The sequence below is a fragment of the Canis lupus genome, chromosome 25 (assembly GCF_011100685.1).
Source record: "Canis lupus familiaris isolate Mischka breed German Shepherd chromosome 25, alternate assembly UU_Cfam_GSD_1.0, whole genome shotgun sequence".
NCBI classification, from domain to species: Eukaryota; Metazoa; Chordata; class Mammalia; order Carnivora; family Canidae; genus Canis; species Canis lupus.
This window is the reverse complement of record NC_049246.1, coordinates 731,987-745,390: the sequence shown is the minus strand read 5'-3', so window position 1 is coordinate 745,390 and position 13,404 is coordinate 731,987. Positions and strand designations below refer to the sequence as shown.

The following is a 13,404-nucleotide window of genomic DNA, read 5'->3' as shown; positions in this document are numbered from 1 at the left end:
ATCTGCACTCAATTCCAGGAAGAGCTTAAGGAAGAAAGCTGGTAGATCCTTTGCCCTTATTGAGGGAGGGAGGGAGGGAGGGAGGGAGGGAGGGAGGGAGGAAGGAAGGAGGAGAAGGGAGAAGGGAAGGATAGAAAAGAAAAAAAAAAAAGGCATCAATCAAGTGTGATATCCAAGATCAGTTCTAAAGAGCTGGACTTGCTTCCCTGGTTGGAGATTTCAATACAAAGTAAGCCATTATTTCTCCCTGGTTGGAACAATTTACTTCAAAATAAGAGTTTTGTGAGAAGTTCTGCTTCTGCTGAAAGGAAGGAAGAGAGCTGATTAATGAGATGGCTGCAGAATCTGCCACTTGCACATCACAAGTGGCATTTTATCATCATATCCCCCCCCCATCATGAGCCAATCTAGCATGAGTAACAAGGGCAAAGTTGAATATTAAATATTTTTTCAAGATTTTCTTTATTCAGGGATCCCTGGGTGGCGCAGCGGTTGAGCGCCTGCCTTTGGCCCAGGGCGCGATCCTGGAGACCCGGGATCGAATCCCATGTCTGGCTCCTGGTGCATGGAGCCTGCTTCTCCCTCTGCCTGTGTCTCTGCCTCTCTCTCTCTCTCTCTCTCTGTGTGACTATCATAAATAAATAAAAAAATTTACAAAAAAATTAAAAAAAAAAGATTTTCTTTATTCATAAGAGACACCGAGAAGAGAGGCAGAGACACAGGCAGAGGGAGAAACAGGCTCCAATGCAAGGAGCCCGATGTGGGACCTGAACTCAGGAATCCAGGATCAGGCCCTAAGCCAAAGACAGGCACTCAACCGCTGAGCCACTCAGGCATCCCTTAATATTAAATATTAAAGAAAAGCTGGGGGTAGGTGTGTTGATGCAGATGGCTTCATACGGGGAATGTGCTTTGTCAAATGTGTGCCAAGATGCATCAGCATGCTGTTCTGGGTCCAAATTTCTTTTTTTTTTTTTTTTTTTAAGATTTTTAAAAAATTTATTCATGAGAGAGAGAGCGAGAGAGAGAGGCAGAGACACAGGAGGAGGGAGAAGCAGGCTCCATGCCAGGAGCCCGACGTGGGACTCGATCCCGGGACGCCAGGATGGCGCCCCGGGCCAAAGGCAGGCACTAAACCACCGAGCCACCCAGGGATCCCCTGGGTCCAAATTTCTTAAGTGCATCCTTGCCCATCAGGGCAACTGTCATTCAGGTTACAGTTCATGGACCTTTACCTGACAACACTGACAACTGGTCCTACAACTGGTCCTAGAATGCTGATCCTGTCAATTAAGAGCTTTCCTGTGTTCTGGGTAAGAGCCTATTCCATAAAGCTTCTCCTGAACTGACAAGGACATGATGACAAGGATTCCCCATGGCCAGCCTCCTACTCCACTCCCAGGGGAACCTTTATTCCCAAAAGCATCATCCCCAACTACTGCCATGTAACAGCATCCCCTGGACTTTCCCTCTAGGTCTCCAAAGATTAGATTTTCCTCTAAGCACTGAGGTCTCCTGGAACATCTCCAAAGTAAACCCAGGAGAAAGCAACACATTAAGAGCATAGTGAAGCATTTTAAGCATGTGCTCCAAACAACCATGATTCCTCTCAAGGTGAAGGGAACTCACTGAGAACATAGAATTGGGACCTGTCACAAAAACATACAGGATCCTTCATGTTAATACACAAAGCAAAGCAAAAACAAAACACCCTTCCTTAGACTTTTTGTTTCATGTTTATGTTTTTAACATATACCCCCTACACACATACATACATACTTCTCTGACACTTCTTGATAGATTATGCTGTGAAACCAACGTTTAGAGGCACCCACTTTGGAAAATGCTGTCCTGGCAGCAAGATGGTGGTCAAAAGGAAGACCTCTGTCTATTTGTATATAGGACCTTGGACAAATTTTACATCCTGTACGTCTGGGTTTTTCATGTCTACAAGGCAGAGAAAATAATGTCTGTCCAGACTGCTTCACAAAAGAGTCATAATGGATACTACTGCTTCAAAAAGCATCAATCAAGTACTATGCATTTGTGAGATTTTAGGATTGTGCCCGAGGCGAAAGGGGGCATTAACCTGAAGCTGCAGAGCTGCACCAAGCTTCCTACCAAAAACCCAGCTGTCCCAATCTACCTTGGAAAAAAAGCCCCCGTATTCTGTGAACCACACCTCTTGCTCTTTAAAGAATGAAGGAGACACAGACTGTCCAACCAGATCAGATTGCTCGGCAGGAAGGAGGTCTTGCACAGGCCCCTCCCCGTAACATCAAATAGCTTAATAGTCAACAACAGTATCTTCAAAATACACAAAGCAGAGCTACCAGGGGAGAAGAATGGGCCCACTCTTACTTCATCTCCACATCTCTTCCACCTCCCTAAATGCTTTTGTGAGGGGAAGAGACAGACAAGGTAGAGGAAGCAGAAGAGAGGGGGAAGAGGAAATGGGAGGAGAGCAGTAGGCTGATTTGCTCAGAAGACAGCTGAAACAAAGAATCCTGAGCCTTCTCAGTGGGTCAGGAAAACACTTCCGCTTTGGCTGTGACACAGCTCCTCACACTTTACTGTGATGAGAGCTGAGGGACAGTTTCTGGGGACACAGAAACAGAGCCTGCAACACAGTCTCTCCCATTAGCACAGCAAGTAGCAGAACTAGTGTAGAACTAGACTGGGCAAAAATAGCGACTACAATTGGAAAATCTGCATACGACATTTGGCAATGAATGTCAATTATAATGTCCCTGAAACCTCCAGTACATGCTTTTTTTTTAGAATTTGGAACTAATATAAATATTATTTCTTTTACAAGATATTTTAGTGAATATAATGATGGTGTCTTTGGATGGTGACTGTAATGGGAATTTTCACTTTCTGGTTTACCTTTGCATGTTGTCTTTTTTGCTGCTGTTGCTAAAAGAAAGAACATATATAACTTCTATAATCAGAATAAAGCTACATCCTTTGGGGGTGGGGAGTGGGGATGGAAGACAAAAAACCATGTCTATTCTTCTTTTAGGCAGTCATTCATTCAAAAATAATAAAAATAACATATCACTGATTTCCTACCAAGTGCCAGAACCTGTATACACACACACACACACACACACACACACACACTTACATAATCAAATAAGATGGAGTTTACAAACCATATCCTAAGATTTTTGTTTTTCAGGAAACAATAGCTCTTTCCTTAAGAAGGAAACGGAAAATCAATAGTGTGACACAAAATTGGTAGGGTACAGTGGTTAAGGAACATGGGCTTGTTATCAGACGAACCTGGAGTCTAATCCAGTCCTGGGACTTAGCAAATACTAGACCTTGGCTGTGTCACTTAACCTCTCCGTGCTTCAATCGCCTCATCTGCAAAATGGGAATAATAGTTGCCACTACAACAGGTTTTTATGAAGAATAAAATCAGATAATCACACAAAGCACTTACTTACAAAAGTACGAAATTTCAAGCAAATGTCTAGGCTCTGACTACAGGCAAAGTAGTAAGTTCATCTGACCTCATGTTACCTCCCTGCACAAATTCGAAAAGCACTCAGTGCTGATTTGTTCTTTAGGGAAAACACATCCAGGGTACTGGGTCTTAATGTTTATCCAACCATTATTAGCAGTAGCAACAAAAGATGCAGTTATTTCAAGGTGAAAGTCATCCAGGGCACAATCACACTTCAGGTTAAAACAGTCTCCATAGCACCTCTTAGCACTCCTGCACACACAGAGTGTTTCAGTTAGGTAGACATGGACCTTCCTGGGTTATGGCCTGGGCAGCAACATTTTAAATCCATTAGGAGGGGGTGTTGGGAGAAGTAACAAGAAATGCAATATTATATCAAATGCTAGGGTGCTTTCTTGGAGAATACAAAAAAGGATTTATTTAGGCTTTTCCATGGTTTGGTTTAACAGGTATCCAGAGTAGAGAGAGCACCACTAAAAATTGTAGCCAGGTTTTATGATCCCTTCCCCTACTTTCCTTACCTTGGACAGACACTGAAGAGAGACTACTTGAAGGCAAAAAGGTGAACAAAAATAGAGCACAGCAGCCTTCCCACTTGTTGCTGAAACACATTCCTTCACCTTTGAAAAGATGCGATAGCTTTCAGAGGGCTGCCCTCAAACAACAGTACAAATTGTGTTTAAATTGGGAAACCAGCTGCTCCTTGATCAGTCATCCTTCTATCAACAACAAAACTTTAATTAGCCCCCATCTGCTTCCTGTTTTATGCTACAAATCTTAACTTTCACCTGTTTAGACCAAACTGCAATAACTATACCCACAGTAAATAAAAGCAATTAACTTCACATACAACATGTAATTAATTCTCATTAAGCTCATAGTGGGCTATTCAAAATAGTGCATAATTCAAATCAACTATTTTCCCATAAATAACAATGTTCTATACTAAAAATTTAACAGAAACTCTCTCCCACCCACATCATCTTGAATTTTTTCCATTAAGAAGGTTTTCAAACTGTCTGGCTTCAATTTCCTGATTTTACTAAGTATACGGTCATGTCAGGTCATGTAACAACAATGGATAAATCTCAAAAACATAATGTTGACTTAAAAAAAAATCAAGTTGCAGAATGATACCTACATTAACTGACAACATTTAAGTAAATGTTAGGTGGGGGATGCAAGTTCCTATATAGGGTAAATGGACCGACATGTATCAGCCTGGCCAGGAGGCAGACTTCGCAAGAAGGCCTAAAATGAGTGACATTTGTTAAAACCGGGTGGGGTCATGTGGGTACTAATTGTGTTAGCCTCCGTGCTTTCCAAGACGTTTAGAATATTTCATAAAGTTCTAAGAGAAAGACAAATAGAGGATGGCTAGCAGCCAGCAAGGGAAGGAGGAGAGCTGGCCCCTGTACTTTCTTGGCCCCATTACACAGGAACAAACCAGCTGATTGCTGGGGCTTGAAAAGGCTCCCCAAGTGATTCTCTTGCCACCCTCAAACTCATCCCTTGAGAAAGGCTGAGTAACAATCCACTCTTAAGGGCAGAGACCCTGCTCACTCATCTCGAAACTGCCCACACTCACCTACTTACCTAGTCAGTACCTGAGGTGTAAATATTATTTGAATAAATCATTAGATAAGCAGAAGAGGATTCTTTGTTCTGCTATTATCTAGTCCAACAACCAAGCACATTAAGACAATTTTCCTTTCCTGAAGGAGTCTGAACAGATGAGTAGTTGTCACTCCAAACCAATGATCAGAATCTTCTAGAAAGCTTGTTGAAAACAAAAACACGAAAGCCTTTGGCTCAGGGGCTGGGATTCAACAGGTATGAATAGAGTGAGACCAGGGACCTGTATTAAAACACCCACCAGATTTGGAAACAGCTGGATTAGCTAAATGACCAACATTCCTTTCAGTTTTGATAATCTAAGAAAATAACTGTTATTTCATATAGGTTCTGATTCAACAGCAAGAGGACGAAATCTCAGAATAGGTATCTCAGATGAGTTTGAGAAATGCTGTGTTAGTGGCACTTCGGTTTACTAACGGCAAATAATAAAAAGCTATTTATTAGTATAATGTTATTTAATAAATGATCAAGATGTTTAAAAATATAATTACAGTTATGGATAAAAGCCAGTTCATGCTGAGATCAATTTTTAAATCATCATTGTTTTTCAGAAAGAAAAACAGAAGCGTCGTTAGTGAACGTGTCAACCTCACCTTTCAACTTCCTGCAATTTTCCTCCCCCGCTTTCCCCTTTACTATTTCCCTTGGACACACACACAGCTAACTTCACAATGGAGTCTTTACAAGATTATTGCTCCAGATACCAATAGGCCAGTCAGGGACTCGGCGGGAGGAACACGACTGCAGCCTGACCACCCCTGCTTCAACAGCTCCTGCTTTTGCAGAGAAAGGGTAATGATTTCTTATCAAACGCTGACATCACCTGAAATTCCTTTACATTGTCAACATCCCATCTGGCTCCGGGTGAAGATGAACTTCACATGTGCCCTAATGAAATGAACCGTGGAATGGTCTTTGAAGGGATCAAAGATTCTGCAGATAGCAGAGCATGGGTCAGATGAGCCTGAGTCAGGTTCATGCAGAAGAAAGGAGCAAGAAACCCCATCCAGCAGAGTGGATCCAACCAGCTGCCAATTTTCAAGGGTTGGATGTAAAATCTAAATGACGAGGATATCCAGCTAAGTGTAAAACTATCCTAGCTAGTCTGTCACATCAGGGCTCAAATCACATCAAGCATCTTCTGGAGGTCTTTCATTTAGTACATAATTTTAACTAGTTCCATGTTTGAAACTAACCCAAAGAAGCACTAGTTTCTTAATTCAGCCCAAGCGAATCATGAACTCCCTCCTCCTCGCTTCATGCTTGTGGGCCTGTCTTCCATATATGGATGCATCCACCTCTTCTCCCCTAACTCCACCACTGTTGCGGTTACATGAAGGTCTTAAAGAGTAAGTGTGGGAAAGCCCTCAGGCCAAAAACTCTAGATCGCAATCCATAAAGGAGTGAAATCAATTTTGAGGACTGAGGCTAGTATTTTGTAAAATTAATAAAATTGAGCATATCTCACACAAAAGAGCAAGTAGAGTACTGTTTTGTAAAACTCCTGTATCGTGTGTGCACATGTACACTGAGTCATACTATAAAGTGGATTTCTTATTGTGCATCAAGCTGGGGAAAAGACAGAGAAAAAAAATGTAGTACTTCCTAGAGAACATGCTTTCCTGGCTCTAGGAAAAGCTGACTGACAAAGCCCAATCAGAGGGTAGTACAGCTACCCCAAAGTTTCTGGAAATGTCCCAGAACCTTCAGGGAGCTCCTACTCTGCACAAACAACAAATGAGTCTTCCCTCTCAGTGGCCCACAGGACAGACGTGCTTCTTACCACCTGGAACGAGGAAGGATGCACAAAGAGAAAGGGCCATATAGTGTCATGCTGGGCAGTTTTCAATCAAGTAACTTCTGAGCAAGTTAGGTTCTTACCAACAGAAGGAACATGGCATATCAAACCTTTCCAGAGTGTGATTTAAAGCCCTATCACTTAAGACTTTCATCTATCCCTCCCTCCATCTTTCCTTTGGGTGGGAGCAGCACAAGGAAATCATGGCTCACGCAAGTGAGAAAAAAATGAAATTTGGATTATGTTTACAGCCAAGGGAATGAGGAAAGGAGACACGCTGAACAATCCTCTACTGGAAACATTGCTGAAGTGTTTTTAAACTGAAGATTATACCACCACTTAAGATATTTTTTCTCTACTATTTTGCCCAGCATATTACAAAACTGCATCTAGGACTGAAATAGCAGATTGCCTCAAGAGCAAATGACAATATTTGTACCAGAAATGTTGGCAACCAGTGGCACAGATGGGTTTCTGCACAGCAATCCTCAAATGGGGGCTCCAAGAATAACTCCACCTACTGCAACAGTGCTAAACTGCTGAATCCTAAGTCAGAAGGGCTCATTATCCCATATTTTCCCACCATCTCCTTCCCAAAGGCACATGTACCTGCCTAACCTCCTTTGCCTGGGAAAAGCTCAAAGCACAGAAGAAAAGGAGAGAGACCAGCAGGAGAAGTTCACCAGGCATCAACAGTACTGGATGGTCAAATCCAGAGAAGCCAGTTACTGACAGGAATAGTTTATCTTCCCCTTCAAATCCAAAAAATAAATAAAAATAAAGATTTATCCAAGTTGCATCAGAAGATGCAGGGTTGGGTACCTTGGTCAAATAAAAAGTCATTTTTGTTAAAAGACGAACCCAAGAACCGAGGGAGAAACTGGTACCAACCATAATGATGACTAGGATGCTCCCAAAGGCTGTCACTCAACACCTACCGCACAGCTCACTAGAAAACAGCCACCTTTATTTTATTTTATTTTTTTAACAGCCACCTTTAAACAAAGGAGCTGGCACTTTCACATCTGCTCTTGCCCACTGACATGTGCCATTGTTACCCTGTTCCTTTGCAATTTCTACCAAATGGTCTAGAAAGGCCAATTAGAAAGAAGTCTTCACTTAGGGAGACATTAATTATGAAACCCATCCAATTTAAAGTGCTGTCTTGGGACGCCCAGGTGGCTCAGCAGTTGAGAGACTGCCTTTGGCTCAGGGCATGATCTGGGGGTCCTGGGATTGAGTCCCACATCGGGCTCCTTACAGGGAGCCTGTTTTTCCCTCAGCCTGTGTCTCTGCCCCCTCTCTCTGTGTCTCTCGTGAATAATAAATAAAATCTTTTAGTAAATAAATAAATCGTTGTCTTAGGCATGCACAGTATCCTTTCCCTGCCTTTGAAAATGGCTAGGGGTTTAGTAATAGAAATTGGTCTCTGCCTCTGTGTAGACCACGGGGTCTTCCATAAAAAAAGAACCAATGCACAAACTGTTTCAGGATATAACAGTGCTCTCCAAACTACCTTCAAATTACATAAAGCAGAATACAGACAGAATACTGCATTTATGGCTCCATATGCCCATACCTCCTATGGTACACAGAAAGCCTGTAATCTCACAAATTTAATTCAATTAATAGAAAGTTAAGGGTTCAGGCAGAAAGAATTCCACATTTAAATAAAGATTAATTTAACCCTAAAGAAACTGAGAAAGGAAGATTAAGGTAGGCTAACCTCCCACATTTCCTCTCCGACTGATCAGTATATTCCTAGGACAGGCTCTGGCTATAATTTCTTGAACTATATTTCTCACAAGGTCAGGTGAATCTGGAAAACAGAGCTCTACTTTCATTACCACGCCCGATTCACCTGAATCTGAATAAGGCAAGTGAAAACAAGTGAAACTAAATTCCCTGCCAACCTTTCAGTTTCCACTGAGTTAGCTAATGAAAATGAGGGTGAAGGAAAGGAAAAAGGAAAAAGGAAAGGAAAGGAAGAAAATGAGGGTGTTAAACCCTCCACAATCGCCAAACAAATGTTCCCAGAATCCCAAAGTCCCTACCAAAAAAAAAAAAAAAAAAAAAAAAACCATTAGGCTTCGGAATATATCTTCATTCTTTTATTTGAATGAGTGTGTAAGACTGGGGTTAAGGGCAGGATTTACTCTAAGCCAAAAAGTCACTCTAAAGAAGATCCCACTAAAAAAGGACTAGGAAACAGTATGATTTCCCCTTTGTCCATCTAATCTCCTCAAGCACTACTGGTAGAAGGTACCAGCCTCAGCAGGGCAGTCTTCAACCAAATTTTCTCTAGAGATTTCAGAACGAGCAGCTATGGAAGAAGCTTCCTTGGTAGAAAACAGGGTAGGGGGCAGCCCCAGTGGCGCAGCGGTTTAGCGCCGCCTGCAGCCCAGGGCGTGATCCTGGAGACCCTGGATCGAGTCCCACGTCAGGCTCTCTGTATGATGCCTGCTTCTCCCTCTGCCTGTGTCTCTGCCTCTCTCTCTGTCTCTATGAATAAATAAATAAAATCTTTAAAAAAAAAAAGAAAAAGAAAACAGGGTAGGTCCCTCACACTCAACATAAACAGAGTCAACAAGAAGATGGTGACTTAGAAGTGCCACTGATGCACACTGTCTATAAAACAGTCCAGGTAGATCATCAAGCAATGACTGCAAGAGTGTTCAACATTAAAAGAAACCTTATACACTTCCAACTATTCTCATGAACAATTCAATCCACCAATTCTCAGAGATTGGTATGAAATTCACATTTTCTCCCCAATCAAGGCCTTTCCTCACTAATGACATGGAATTTTCAAAAGGAAAAAAAGAGAAAGAAAAAGAAAAACTCACATAAACACAGCATTATTTTTAGAAACAACTTTCATTTCCATTTCAATTTACTAAAATTCGAAACTTGCTAATAATAGAACTAGTATTTGTCACTCAAACCGGAAGTTACTGCAAAATACAATATAGTTATTTCACAGCAAATTCAAGATCTGTGTTGTAAAATATTTGGTCTTTGTTACTCTTTCAGCATTCAATTTGTAAAAAGGAAACATGTTCTGGTTTGGTTAATTAACCACTAACATAAGTCAAATAATGAATGCTGCTGCCTCCTAAATAAAGCAGAATAGCTTAACAGAATCCTTTGAGTTTATTCGTTTCAGAACACATTTCAAAGCCACCCCAGTAACTGTCTAGAAGTTCAGAAGGGGAAATGTGCTTCTGAATGTCAATAGCAGGAGAGTCTTCAGGGGGGGGGGGGGGGCCCCATTGTTCCCATGTGCTGGGAGCTCAGCTGTTTGGAACTGGCAGGAGGCCATACAGGAAGAGTTGTCAGACTTCCGGGGCTGGTCACTAGAGCATGACTGCACAAGGCCCAAAGCAGCAGGTGTTTGAGGGGTGCTTGGAAATGGCAACATGAAGACCTAAGTACTAGGAATCTGAAGAGCTACAAAAGTCTTACTCTCTTGCCATAATTTGCAATCAAGAAGTTTTAGCAGAAGTCTGCAATTTTGTCCTATGGCAACTTCTCTCTATCTCCCGGAGTGTTTGTGGCCCTTATCCAACTCTTCCCAGTAACAGCAGTATCATCTTACAACCCCTAAGGCATGCCTGAAAACACAACAGAGTGATTCAAAACCCATCATTTTGGTCCAAGAATGACTATTCCAGCACACTGACAAAAAGAAACCCACTTAGATAAACAAAAAACCTATTTTCCGCAAAACAAGGAATTGGATTAGGCTAGTAACATCTAACAACATCTAAGCCAAATGATGCAAACAGAACACCATGAGAGGAATTTACACCATGACTTAAATGCCACAAACAGGGAAATCCTCTCCTTACTGAGACTCTTGGGTCCCTTCTTACATAATGACTCCTGGCAGTTACTGTTCCTAAAATAGCTTTCTTTCCAAAATGCCCATTATCCAAAGGCTCACTCCTTCTAGAGTTTGACTCAGGTTTTAGAGAAGTGTTCATCTGTTGAGGCTGCAGAATGAAAACAGAGAATGCCTACACCTTGCTTTCAAGGCACACAGTTGGGAAGAAGCACCACAGGTAGGAGAGCCTACTGAGCTGGTAGCTAAGAAATCCTGCTCCGCCTGGTGTCACTAACCAGCCTGGCAACCTTGAGCATAGCCTCAGTTTCCCTCGAGGAAATGGATGGCCTCCAAAGACACTTCAACTCTTGTAAAAGTCTGTGAATCTAAAAAAGCAGGACCCACTTTAGTAATCCCACCCAATCTGAGGAAACAGAAGAAGGGACCTAAGAATACCCTACAGGATAGATAGGAACTATTCCCAGTGGTAGCCCAGTAAGAGCTGAAATGTGTCCACTCAAATCCAGAACGAGTGACCTCTAAAGATGAACCAAACATAGCACAAACCCAGAAAATGCAACAGATAAAAGTTAGCTTTCCATCTCCACAGCATAGGTCATCCAGCAGTCTCAAAGTCCAGAATGTGCTACGATGGCTCAGACTTGCTGGGAGTAGAAATGCGACGAGGAAGTGGAGATACACTGAAATGCCATCCCAGTTTAAGCAACATACCCAGGACCTGTACTGACACCTTCTGTGCAGCCTTTTTCAAGAAAATCAAATTGCTCGGGGAAGGGGTTGGACTTAATTTAACTAAACGTTTCACCAGGCACATGACAATTTTTCATTTAACATTTCACTTTATATAGTGGCCAACAAAATCCTCTTCTACCTAATGTCTATGATTCTCTTCCTTTCATTACTTTCTGATTTTTAAGGTGGTAGTAGTAGTAGGTATTGCAAACCACATGATGCATAGGTTCTTGCAACACCTCTGGAGGTATGTAACATGACTGATGGCTGTAGGATGAGTGGAGGCCAAGAAGACTAGCAGTCTCAAGCAGAAAGGACAAGAAGTTCACCAAAGTTCAACATTTCTGCTCTGTAAACAAAGTAAGAAATAAAGAGGCCCTTCTGCCAACCAGTAAGGAGGAAGGGCAAGCCCTGAGAAATCCAAGAAGGAGCGCACAATTGGGAAGAGGGGAAGATGGTACCTTGCTACTGAAAGATGGCAGTGATATAAGATGTTTCCTAGTGGCTCCCACCTTCCAGACACACGTAGCACCATAACTAGGTCCAGGCATGGTCTAGATAGCAACTCCTGAAGAAGGCAAGCCCCACAAAAGGAAAAAACCATCACTGGCTAGGAGCTTCAGTCAAACTGGGCAATTCTGGGCAACTGAAGTTCCTGAGACTGCCAGGAGCAGAGGGAATAACTAGTAAATTAGTGTGCAAGGCATCCAAGGCCCAGAACAGGAAGTCCAGTGCCTTTCTTTTCCCAGCAGGCCAACCAGGTGCTGGAAAGGAAAGAAATTAGAGTGGAAGCTGACAGAGGAAACCCCCAATGGGCCTATGAAGAGAGAGAGTGTAAAACCATTAAAGGCCAGTCACTTTGTAAATTTACCACTATTCTTTTTGCCAACCCTTATTTTCTTGTGAAGTATGCAACATTTGATTGGAAAACTGGATGAAAAAGTCAGGAAATAGTTTCATTTCCCTCCTTAGGGAGCAGAATAAATGTAGCTCTCAAGGCCAACCTGAAGAGATACAGAGTCACTACTAAGAGACACCACTGTCCACATTGGACAGCATCTATGAGGCCCAAAGGATCTCCTCCTGATAGTCAAGCCCTGTGTCATCTCCTCCCCTCCAGGCACTCACCTTAGTTAGACCCTGGATTCCTGACCCCACAAAAACTGAAATAATGACTCTGTGTTATTTTAAACTGCTAAGTTTCAGAATATGTTGTTTTTAGCAACTGATAGCAAAAATACTCCATTTCACTGAAACTTTCAATACAAAATTCTAAACAACTGAAATTAGTACAAAGCAGTGACTCTTCTCAACTTTGGGCTCAAAGACTTTATCAGGACACAGAATCCTAACAGAATGACATATGGTAATCGAGAGAGATACAGTATGTTCTTTTATTTGTGATGAGGCACCTGAGTAGTGCAGTCAGTTAAGCAACTGACTCTTGGTTTCGGTTTAGGTCACGATCTCAGGGTCATGGGATCAAACCCCGCATCAGGCACTGCACTCAATGTGGAGTCGGCTTAAGATTCTCTCCCCCTCCCCGCCCTTCTGCACTGCTCTCTTGCTCTCTAATAAATGAATTTTTTTAATGTGTATTTATTTGTCAGGATAAAATGTATGTATATGGTGCAAAATTTGAAAGATTCAAATGAAGACCTCTCCATTTCAGGTGTCTGCATAAATGCACCTCAAAAAAGCTACCCTCAAATCCTGGGTTCCCCTCCCCCCCCAATTCCACTCTCATTGCTTAACTTTTTTTTAGTAGGCCATGCCCACCTGGGGCTTGAACTCACAATTCTGAAATCAAGATCTGAGATGAAATCAAGAGTCAGACACTTAACCAACTGAGCCACCCACATGCCTCACTTTATTAATTTTTTCCAAAGCACTCATCATCATAACATACTTCAC

General features: G+C 42.1%; 1 protein-coding gene across 1 annotated transcript in view; it reads right to left on the bottom strand.

Moving 5' to 3' along the window:
- Positions 1-13,404, bottom strand: part of FOXO1 (forkhead box O1) — a 103,645-nt gene that overhangs the window by 21,678 nt on the left and 68,563 nt on the right. The window lies entirely within an intron of this gene.